At 43.5% G+C, this 12,453-nt stretch overlaps 1 long non-coding RNA gene across 1 annotated transcript in view; it reads right to left on the reverse strand.

Moving 5' to 3' along the window:
* The window catches only part of LOC115900028, a 303,884-nt gene extending 294,706 nt beyond the window's left edge, over positions 1-9,178 (reverse strand). The window contains exon 1 of the long non-coding RNA XR_004059713.1: positions 9,039-9,178. This is a non-coding gene — a long non-coding RNA (uncharacterized LOC115900028). The remainder of the gene's footprint in view (positions 1-9,038) is intronic.
* Positions 9,179-12,453: the final 3,275 nt, after the last annotated feature.

Below are 12,453 nucleotides of genomic sequence, written 5' to 3' on the forward strand. Positions count from 1 at the left end.
GAGTCTGTTGTTCATCTGTGAAAAGGTGCTAATATCCATCTGATAGGAGGGCTGGGTGGGTTAAACGAGATTATCCATGTACGGCATCTAGCACACCTCCTGGAATACAGTAAACACTCAAGAGCTGTTCATTTTCTTACTTCCCCATCGTGCAGGGCTGCCTTGACTCCATATGAAACTCATCTTGCAAACTATGCTCACTCAGCAATCATGTATGTGGTTGCTGCTCTGTTTCAGGCATTGTGATTCTGCTAGGACTACAACTCAATGCCCTCAGGGAGCTTACCTTCTAATTGGAAATTTTTTATGTCACCCTATGGTTACCCCTTTCAAATCAGGCAGCAGAGTATTTCGAAAACCTTTCATTTCATGCAGTGAGTCCGACACAAGGCAGAGTGGACAGTGGTCCATGAGAATAGTGAATCTGTGGTAAGAGAAAGGTTAAGAAAAGCACAGCAAGCAGTGATAGGTAAAAGGAGACAGGAAGAGAAGAGCTTCTGGGTGGCCCCAGGAAGTCTCTAAAAATAAATAGGGGTCCTGTGAAATTTCTTTACGTGCTGATAGATCTCTATCTGTTTGTCTCCTGTGCATGAAAATTATCGCTTTATTTCCTGGTTGGATGTGGAAAAGACACTCCTATTTGGTTAACAGAGAAGGTATGTGGAGATGAGGCTGAGAGTGAAGTAAGAAAATTCAAGACAGAATTATAAGAAATAGTATGCATGTCTTCAAAAGCAGTTCCCAGTGCAAGAGTACACTGATGAGAATGATTCTGCCAGACACATATGAAAGACTGCCAGTGGTGCAGAGGAATACTAAGCAACACAAGAACTTGCATGCGAGCTGCAGTCTACTCCTGATAGTAAACATCAAACAACGTCAGCTCTTAGTGGTCCTGAATTACGCCAGTACATCTAGGCAGACATCGGATTTTGCCATAGTTCCTAACCAGAATGGGGATGAGCCGGCAACTACGGAAGGTATAAACCTGCCACAATGGAGGATGAAATCCGAAGTCTAGTGAGAGGTACCATCTAGGAAACACACCGTCAAAAGTATGAACATCTTTTTCTTTTCCTCTCACAAATGTAAGTTTGTCAGCCTTTTTAAGTAGAGACATTGAAGCAACCCCTGCTCACTCTTCAGGAAAAATTATGCCAAAAGCGTCACAGTAAGCAGTCCTTATCCTGGGCACAGATTCCCTAGAGGAGTCCCTCGTCTGAGGAATGTGTCAAAAATTAGCTCTCTTTTCCTGCCTCCCATCCTCCTTGGATTCCGAAGTTGTCCCAGTGCCAGTTTCCCACAGTACAACACACAGAACCACCTAAAAATCTGGGTCAAAATATTAGGGGTCCTAGCAATCCTACTGAAACTCACAGGCTAAAGTGAGTGTCTTCTTGTATCCAAAAAGAATGCTTCCTTGCATACACAAAAGTGTTGCTCTCAATCACAATCCTGATTACCAGTCTAACTGAGTCTAAATGACGTGGTCTTCATCCTCCACCACAACCGCCTCCCCCCGACTCTGGCCCAAAAAAATAGCAACAACTCAATTCTCAGTCCAATAACGTCTTTTCTCAGATGTTGTTCTCCCAGTGGGTAGAAGAATGAACTATTGCAATGCCACCAGCTCCTCTACAGTTTCTTTTAATTTAAAGTTACAACAGGAGGGAAGAAAAGAGACTTTCTATTAAGGGACAACTCCCTGAAGGGGCTCTTAGCTGACAATCGAAGGACTGCTCATGGCAGTGATCAAATCTAAGGCAACAAAGTGCTGGTGGCTCTGTGACTCATCACAGCAGGAGCTCGCGCTGAGGGCCACTTGAGTTCAGTGCTTTGTGGTGCTGCAAGTTGGTTTAGGAACAGTAACACAGGGGAGCAAAGACTTGCAAGGTGTTTGAGGCTCAAGATAAAATGCAGACTTCCAGTGCGTTGCTACTCAACTGAATAGAAAGCCTAGAGAGGTAAGGAAATGAACAGAGTTCTGTCTCACGCTATAGGGCAAATTACCTGAAGATGGTCAAGGTCAGTTGGTATAGCTAGTGTACAGTTTATACTCTGATAAAAAATAAAGATTAATGGAAGATAAATGAACCAAGCTATTTTTAAATGACAAACATTAAAGATGTTTGCTTGCATAAACAATGCCTTCCAATTATATGAAATGTCCATTATTTAAATATATTTACAATCACCTGATAAAATTCATCTATACCTTTCAGATGCATTTTGTGAGTACACTGAAAAGAGTGCAAAATACACCGGGCATTTCCTCCATGCCACAAACAGTACTATGGACTTAGAGATGATCTCATATAACCTAATTTAATCCCAATTAGTGAGGTGATACTGCCATTACACTCATTTTGCAATCGAGGAAAACAAAGCTCAAAGAAACTCAAAACTCAAAGAGACCTCAAAGCAATTGCCAGGTCTCCTGTGTGTGAGAGTGTGTGTATGTGTGTATGAGAGAAAGACAGAAAGAGAGAGACAGAGAGAGAGAGAGAGAGAGAGAGAGAGAGAGAGTTAGTTCACCTGTCTAAAGCAAGTGAAGTACTACTAAACTGGGCTATACTGCCAAACCACAGCTATACTACTCAGCTCTCCTGTTTTGAGAGTGTAATTGACTTACTTCCCCAACTGCTTCCCCTATAGCTCTAGCACCACTTAGGCACAGAGGCCATGCTTCCTGTAGCTGCTCCCAGCCAATGACTGACAGTGAGGGATGCTGATACAGGCCATTCTTTCAAGATAGATGACTCTTCCAATGGCTGACTCTTATTTGCCTACCCAAACCTTTCATAGACTGCACTATAGTCAAACTTCTTCCTACTCAATCTTCTTTCCTTGCCCCTCTCCTTGCATAAGTGTCAAACTTGTCTCATGGTCAAAAGGCTCTCCTGGCCTTGTCCTGCCCTCTCCCCCTCTCCCCTAAAAAACTTCTTACACATCTAATCCCATCTTGGCATCTGCTTCTTAAGGAACTCCAATTAATGGAAAAAAATACATTTATTTGCTGTTTTAAGAAGCCTTTCCTTTATCTTTGGTCAGTTGTACTTATAGACAAATTCTGTTTCCTTGGGAAGAGAAAATAACCACTAATTTCTCCATGTTTCTTTACATCACCTCTTCAAACCAGGCAATGGTATGTTTATGGTGCCTTTCTCCTTGCACCCAATTTAAATAAACAAACCAACCTACAAGTTTCTCTTTGAAGTACTGTTGACTCCAGAGAGGAAAACACTGAAAAATCAGATGGATTTCTTTATCCACATGGACTTTCTCACTTTATCCACGGTCCTATAACTTAATATAATGCAGAGGTGAATGACTATCAAAGGATTAAATATCAATAAATTTTCACTAGTTCATATTTGCTAATAGGAAATCAAAAAGATAGCAAGAGGAGAAATCTACAGAATTAGGTCCTAAAGTTTTTATTTATCCTTATCTATTATGTAGGGTATAAATGTGAATTACTGAAAAAGCACTTAAATGAATAAAAGATAGAATTCACACTTGCACCAAATACAGCATCTTAATAAAATCACATTGTCAGAGATCATATACAGACGTTCACTGAATCACTGTTTTAAAGTGTTGATCTCAGCCTCAAGAAAGTGATACATTTTTTTCTTTTGAGACTCAAATAAGTTCAAAGTAAGTACAAAATGAAGCTTCAACTGTTATTAATGATCAGAACCTAGACTTGACTGGGAGAGAGAGCTGAGTGTAGCTAACATTTATTGAGCACATAGTTCATGACAGACACTATGCTAGACATTTCACACATAGCGTCTAGCATAATCCAAACAATATCCCTATAAGAAAGGGCATCATAATTTGCAGTTTAAGAGGTTAAGAAGGCTGGGCGCAGCGGCTCACGCCTCTAATCCCAGCACTTTGGGAGGCCGAGGAGGTGGATCACCAGGTCAGGAGATCAAGACCATCCTGACCAACAGGTGAAATCCCGTCTCTACTAAAAATACAAAAATTAGCTGTGTATGGCGGCACATGCATGCAATCCCAGCTACTCTGAAGGCTGAGGCACAAGAATCCCTTGAATCCAGGAGGCGGAGGTTGCAGTGAGCCAACATTGTTCCACTGCACTCCAGCCTGGTGACAGAGCAAGACTCTGTCTCAAAAAAAAAAAAAAAAAAAAAAAAAAAAAAAAAAAGAGGTTAAGAAAAGGAGGTAGAACCCTGTAAGTTCAGATCGCTAAATAAAATTTTGGATAAATCACAGACCTACACTGAAAAATTCCAAATGAGATACCTTTCTCCTTTCCTGGTTCCTTCCTGAATTCCCTCACTTCCAACAGTTTAATTGGTGTTGAAGTAAGAAAAATGCCTTAAGCCACCAGAGAATACAAACTGGATATCAAACTAAAGTCTGCTCATCCCTGTGACTACTGCATTATTTTTACTCTGTGTACACAGGATATCATAAAACCGTAGAGTAGTTGAATGACATGTAGCTGAGCATCAGAGATACAATCAGGTCTTTGTTTTGGGGTGTTTTGTTTTTACTTATAATGAACTTTAAGAAATAGAAAATGAATAGACTTACACTTGTAGAATTCAATGCCACCATCACTAGTACTCCCCAAGATACATTTTTATGGCTCCATTTTTAAGGATGGTTATTTAATGGTTATTTACATGTATTCAAATGTTTCCTAATTTTGTCAATATGCTGCCCCTACTGAATGTCCTCCTTAACTGCAAGTGAAACCATTAGCTGCCTATAAGGTGTGATTTGAGTAGTATTGAAAAAGTCCTCATGCATATAAATATTTACTCCTGGCAGCTTTCCTTGATACCTGCAATTGCCACAAGTTCATCTCTATGGAATTAGATGATCATAATAAACTGCAAAAATAACAGTAATATCATCTAGTTTGAGAACTAAATCATAATGAATGAATAACAACTTTAAAATAGTTAGCTTATGAGCCAGAGGTTCAATGGGGCAAATGGGGCAGGAATTCAGAAGGGTCCATCAAGGCAAAATGGACTGTCAAGGGCCCATCCTGAAGGTCAGGATCCTCACTGGGAAAGCATTCAAAAATCCCATGTAGGCAGCTAAAGGAGCAGGTCTTTGGAGGAAACAAACCCCCAAAATTCCCCTAACTAAAGTTAGCCTACCTTTGACCCTGACTCAATTTTAAAGACAAGGAAATTGAATTTGGTAAAATTTATTAAATAGTCCTACAGCAATGTCCCCATATGGCCCTGCTAAAGCAAACTAAAAGTGCCTGATTGTCTGCCCTTCTACTGAGCCTTAAGCACTCCATTTGTCCCCTCTTAAATATCAAAATTCATTATATTTAAGAAAAATGTTAAATCTTTGCTTCATATTTTTAAAAACCTCACTTTACTCTTTTATTAACGTCAATTTTTCATGCAAATGAACTCTTGGTTAATTTAAGATCATGAAATTACTTCTCCACATCGGAAATCCCTCTCATAAATATTAGGTATAAGTGATTATTTATGTTACATCACACACACAAAGTAAACAACAAAAACCCCACTCACATTTGAGAATCATTTACTATTCCAACTCCCCAAGCTTCCCCAAATGGGAAATGGAATAACCAGACTGATCATAATTGGATTAAGAACCATAATTCTTTAATTCATTCATCAAATTGAGGCATTTGGAACAGTTTATTTACAGAGTTGTTTAGACAGTTTTGTGTGGTGTTTTTTAAGATAAACCAAAATGCCTTTCTGAAATAAGTTTCAGATCCCAAATCATTAACATATGAAAACCAAATGTAGACAATTTACAAATGAGTGTTTTAAAACAATGTTTGGAACAAAATTGGACTTTTATTTCATTAACTATCTACAAATCTAAGTTCAGGATATAGTTTATTTGAAACAGCCAACCACTTTCTTCGCCTTTAAAATAAATCTTCATTTCTCAGACTAAAAATTTTTGACCAGTGCGTGAGGGAATGCATTTGACTTCAGGCCTAGACAAATAAGTTTCCAGGTTACTCTCAAAACTCTAATTACAGCATTCTCTACCAGTGAAGTTGATTGGATATTGGGTGAGTCATCCAGGTTATGCCAATCAATTATATCCAACAATTGTAGCTGCTGGAAATCTAAACAGTGTTCAACATTAGAACTCTCCGTTATTTGAAATCCAGTGTATTTTAGGAGATTAGGAAACATAAATTTTGTCCTGTAAGTTTTACTTTTTTATATAATCTGAACATACCCTCAAATCAACAATTACTTATCACTCAGGAAAAGAACAGAGCTTTTTAAGAAGGCAGTACATCCTGTAAGCACTATATCACATTTTAAACTTGCTGCATTCCTTTAACTGGAAAGGGAAAATTTAGAAATTTAAATTCTCCTTATCACTCATAACTCACCCCCACTGAGGACAACCAAAAACATGCCAACATACCTGAGTATAAACTTCACTCTTTTGCTATTTACTATTTATATACTCCACAGATAGCATCTTTCTAAGTGTATTTTTTTTTTTTCCTTTACCAAACCACGTGTCAGTCTAAACAGGATGTGCACTTACATGTATAGAACTAAGTTAATTTGAATTAGCCATTGGACCTCAAATGCCTAGTTATTTACCAAAGAGGTTTTGGAGTTTTGAATTCTGTATACAACATCCCATTCAACCAGAACTGTTTAAGTTCAACAACAAAACTAATACAAGGTTTCCATATTAAGAATTGAAGTTTTTCCTGTATTAAGAGTTTACACTTGCAAGTCTGTGTCAGATTGGATCAATACTACCCATTCAAAAAGGCTACAAAATGAATTTTTTAAAAACCACAGCAAACAAAAAACTGTTGATTCTTCAGGAACAAGGTTGTTAGAAGAGAGACCACTGGAAAGAAAGGGGGGAAAAAAAGAAAGAATTTCAAGCAAGTATGCTACTATGTAATTAACACAAACAACTAAATAATTATGCACATCCCTTCCCACCCCCACAATTAAATGTTTTTAAACAACTCATGTGATGAAAGATCTACCTTTTAGGCAAACAAAAGCAATCCCTAGCAGTTTAAGGATTTAAGGCTGTATTGCATCAGTTTTAAGTGATGCTTATGATTTTTATCTTGTATAGTTCTGAGGAATAAACAGTTGATGGCATAATTTGCAGGAGAACTCTGCACAGTGCCTAAAAGAACTTCCACTGTAAGTACTTATGATTTTAAATCATTGTGGCTGAATTTATCTAGGCTTCTGCCTGGGAGCTATATTTAAATCAGGAAGAAGCACCCCTAGAAACTTTGTTCCATGTATCTGCATTTGAAACCAGATTCCTTCCCTATCTGAGCTAACAGCAATTCTCATACAGCTGAATTCCTTTAAAATTAGACAGATCAAAATTTAGCAGTTCTGTAAAGGCTCTAAGAAATCGTCCTCCTTTTAAATGCTATAAAAGTCAAACTTGAAAAACATTTCCGTATACTTTAAAGCCATCTGGCCCTTAACCTAATCACTCTTGGCCATCGAGCCTCACTCCCGTAATCCTGATCAAAAATTCTCCTCTGGTTTTTCTGATGGAAATGTCCATTGCCTAAAAATCACCCACGTGCCTACTTCATTGGCCTGTTTGTGTGTGTTTGTGTGTGTGTTTTCAGGATACTAGGGGCCATTATTTATGAAAAGCAAGGAAACAAATCACTGTCTGGTCCCTTTGCAGATTCCCACACTCACTGCCCCAAATCCCACTCGGTCCTGCCCTTGGCTAAAGAACTGTGCTGAGCCAGAAGGCAGTCCCTGGGGACATCTCCTTATGCCTTTCTTGACAAACTCCTTTGGCTATCTGGGTATGTGAGGATCTCAACTGGGTTCCAGCACATCCCTAAACTTTTGTAAGAAAGTACAGTTGACTGCCACCCAGAGTGCCTGGACTGCCTGGCACCGAGTGTGGGGTTCTGCATATTCACAGGATTTCTCGTCTTGACCTGCTTTAGCTGAGAAGGGAACACATTAAAATGAATTCACATTCATCACATTCTGAATTTAGTCACAGAAACCAACGTCTTCAGATATTCACCAGGGTCAATCTATTTATTAATATAGTCGCTTTGCAAAGTGTAGGGAAAATGACTACTAAAATATGTAAACAGTGCTTCGTGTGCATCCGATCAATACTCAACAAACTGCTGCTCTCCAACGCAAACATTTCCAAATCCAATTTGATTTCAACTCGTATAACCTCTTTTCATTGCTTCTTATTGCTGTAGCCCCAAAGTGCAAGCGAGATTTCCCAAACCCGCGCTTAAAGTGACACAACACGTGAGTGGTCTTCACTTTGTACACTGAGTGAGGAGGGGGAAAAAAGTAGCTGCAATTAAAATTAAAGCTTCCGGTCTCTGAAATCCCTAGAATCCTGAAGGATGAGACTTGTTTCCGAAATTCCGGGCGGGAGGGAGGGGGAATGGTAGGGAGAAGGATTGCAGAAAGCGAAACAAAAAGACGAAAGAGTCGGGGGGTGGGGGTGACTAGGGTTAGGGGGTGGGCCGGGGGTCGCTCTGATATCCTAGAAGGGCTAGGGGGCTTTGTCCAACTTTTGGGGTCTGGCCCTGGACGTTCGCCGCGATGCCCAGCACAGCCCAGGGTTCTCCTCGCACTCCTGCCCTCCTCTCGCATCAACCACCTCCACCGCCACCACTTACAAAACAATACCAGCAACAGTACGCAGGCTTCCCAACAAAAATAGAAAGTTATCCCGTCTCCGGGTCGGGGTCCAAGCCCGCGCTCCAGGGTCCCCCGGCCAGCCGCCCCCGGGGATGACAGGGCCACTCCGCGCCTCGGGCCGCCTCCCACCTCTCCGTCACCCCCAGCCCAGTCCCCCTCCCTCTGTACTTGAGGAAACTCCGGCGGCGGCCCCCTCCCTCCTCCGCGGCTCTCCAGCTGGAGCCGGGAACGAGTGCTGAGTGGCGGGCCCGGCGAGCGGCAGAGGGGAGCTCTGCGCCTTGGAGGTCTGCCCACAACAACATCGGGACGAACAACAAAGTTAAAACGCAGCGATTCACGCACCTTACCCGGTCTCGTTAATGCCTCCTCCGGCGTGGGATGCAAAGTGGCACAGAGGCGGGCTGGGGGCCCCCGGGAGGAGACTGGAGATGGGTTTTGGTGGCTCGCCTTTTTCACTCTGTGTGTGTGTGTGTCTGTGTGTGTGCGTGTGTGCCGGTGTGTGTGTGTGTGTGCGCGCGCGTGTCCCTCTCTCTCCCCCCCCGTCTCTCGCTCGCCCGCTCGCTCGCGCTCCCCGTGTTGCTCTCAAGGACGAGGTGAAATCCCTTTGCTGGTCATGAGGCGGCTTCAGAGACAAACAACACAATGCGAGTGCAAATAACAAAAGGCAAAAAGACAGTAGGAACAATGGGGGAGGCGAGGGCAGCGCACCAGCCGGCGGTCACCGAGGCCCGGCGCCCGCCCCGGGGGGTGCGGCGGGGGCGGGGGCGGGCGCGGGGGCGGCGCCGGGGGCTCCCGCTCCCTCCAGGTCGCCCCCGAGCTCCTGCAAGCCCACCCTGACCTCCTTCCTGCAGCTCGCCGCCCGGCCGCCCTCTCTATCCATCCGAAGGGAAGGAGCCCCAGAGTTTTCTTCCCCGTCTGCTGCAGAGTAACTAGATTGTAAATAACGCGGCGATTACCCACACCGTGCAGGAATTTTTTTTTTTTTTTTAATCTGCCCTCCACTTAAAGGAGCGATAAAAATGAAATGGCAGGAGTGGAAGGAGCCAGGGAGAGCGGGATATCTCTAGATCTCGATGGAGCTCGCATCTATAAATACGCATTCATGTTTAGTCAAGTCCCTTTGTCAACTTCTTCCCGGCGCCTGAGACTCAGCCGCTGCCCTGCGCCCAGGACCTGGCCCCTCCCGGTCCCCCAGCCCAGTGGTCAAGCGGTCGGGCCGGCAAGGAGGGCGCGCGCAGGGGGCTGCGGGGTCCGTGGAACCTTTCCGGGAGGCGAGCCGCGGGCTGCTGGGCGCGGAGGCTGGAGCCGCTAGAGGTTCGGCTGCTGAAGCGGCCACTGCCTCCCCGAGCCCGGCTCCGCGCCGCGCGTCCCCGCCGCCGCCGGCACGGTGCACCCACCTACTCCTTGGGCATTGAGGTAGGGGAGAAAAGTTTTGAGGCGCTCTCATCTCTGCCTCCGGGGTGGTTGAACTGGTTTGGTTTTGTGTTGAGCGAAGCCAAAAAAAAAGAAGAAGAAAAAAAAAACGACCACACACACAAACACACACACACACACACACACACACACACACACACCCCAACCCAAGAACCAGGGAATGAAATTTAGTGATATTTAGGGAGAAATAAGGCTGAGCGCTGGGCTCCGACTCTCTGCCGCGACACTTGAGTGGGCGCGTGGACCCTCGGAGTCCCATCCCCATCAGAAGAAACTCCATCGGTGATGCCCTGAGCAGAAGCTGTGGGGCTGATTTAAGTGTGTGCTCTGACAGCTCCCGGGCTGCTCCGGCGCTTATCTCTTCTAATCTTACTTTCATTGACTTAAAACAGCTGCCGGTTTGCCAGGGGAAAAAAATCCTATTAAATCTCAAACCAGGGTGGGGCGGGGGCGGGGGTTCCTGACAGTGATCTTCCCAGAGCTGGTGTCCAGAAAAGAGCAGGGGGAAGGGAGAGCATTCACGCGGGAGGCTGCGGGTTGGGAAGGGGGTGATGGAAAGGGGACTAAGGAAACAATTCGAGCAACACGTTTCTTTTCCTCGCTGTAGCCTTCTCTCCGTTTGCTTTTATGCCAAGGTGCGTGTTCTCTGTCCCCATCTCTGTAATTCTCTGCAGACGCGCAAACATTGACTGCGCCGCGTCCCTGGGCACCCCCAGCATTACCCAGAGTGCAACACCATCAGGAGATCAATGACCAGACTCTATTTATTCTTAACGCGCCTAGAAGAGCAGGACACCGGAGGAGCTTGGGAGCGAGGCTCGGGCTTGGCTGTCTCCGGGCGATCTCTGCCAGACTTTTTCCGGGCTGATTTCTGAACGGCAGTTAGTAAGCAAATATAATTTCTCAATGCATGCCACACATACCAATCACAATATATTCACCTAGGAAAGTGAGACATCCTTTCTCCCCCTTCCCACTCTGTAGATTTGTTTCTGGAGATGGGTTGCTAATACCTGAGATTTACACTTGTCTAGGGCGGAAACTTTCCCGAGTGTTTGACGATTGATTATGTGGTACCTGTTTTCTAAAAACGGCTAAACACCTTTCCCTGGAAGAAAAGTGAGAAATGTAAATCTTAATAACTCAAGGCAAAAATTTCAAAGTGTAAGCACAGCTATTATCCACTCCCACAAAGAAAAGCTTCCCCTTACACAAATATTTGATAGCATAGAGCCCAGTAATTAAGAGAACAATCAAATAAGCTCAGGGCTTTCGTGGGGACTTCTAAATTATCATCTGCCTAGAATTTATAAGCAGTGTAATCGTTTGCTGCTTGGATATAACTCTGGATATAGTAATCTAAATGTCCATCCTTAACCAATTTTACTATGCTTTCCTAAGTATTTAATGAGAGAGATGGATAATAATAATATTCAAATTGCTGGTTCAATGTGGCTTCATCAACTGTGTGAAAACATTCTGTGTGTGTGCGTGCATGAAACACATTTCCTATATGTTTCCTTTCCTTACATTTTCTCTACCATGCATCAGAGCCACTTGCCTATATGGCATAAGAATTCGTCAGTGATCGTACTCCACATTAAATTTAAGTGTTACTTTTATTCTAAGAGTTCACGGTGTTTGATGAATGGTTTCTTCTCTTTTTGTTGTTGTTGTTGTTTGTTGAGGTTTATTCTCATAATACATATGTAGTTGCTTTACAAAGTTAGCTATGTCAGGCCCAGTTCCTTAAACACTGTGCAAGAATCAAATGGGGCCCAACTACAAAAAAAAAAAGTTGCCCCTTGCTACTACTTATGTGAACATACTTAACTTTTGAAAAGGGATTCTCATTTACAGTGAACATCCACTGGGTCGTAATCCCTTTCTCTCAGACAACACCCAGGGAAGAAAAAGTCCTCTGGGCACCTGACCAGTAGGTTACGAATCTACCTGCTTGGCCAAACCCCACCAAGCAGAGCAGTGCCACCTCCGCAGATTTGCAGCCTCTACTGCTTCATGAGTGTAACAGTTTCTGGGACCACCAGGATTCCTACTGGCAGCAGAAGGGAAGCGGGAGGGAGAGAAGGCACAAAGTTCCAAAACTGCTTAGTGAGATACTGGTGAAACTTGAATTACACCAACCCCTTTCCTCCTTTCGTTCCTACGGGGAGCATAACTTCCAACCACGTATAGTTATTGAAACCACATGCCCTTAAGACTAAACCATGATCATTATCCAGCAACAGCATAGCTGATCAAAAACTTCCAGTGGGATGTTTGTTTGTGTTGGGCTTTAAAAAAAATACCCTAATTTGTGTGG

The sequence above is a fragment of the Rhinopithecus roxellana genome, chromosome 10 (assembly GCF_007565055.1).
Source record: "Rhinopithecus roxellana isolate Shanxi Qingling chromosome 10, ASM756505v1, whole genome shotgun sequence".
Lineage (NCBI taxonomy): Eukaryota > Metazoa > Chordata > Mammalia > Primates > Cercopithecidae > Rhinopithecus > Rhinopithecus roxellana.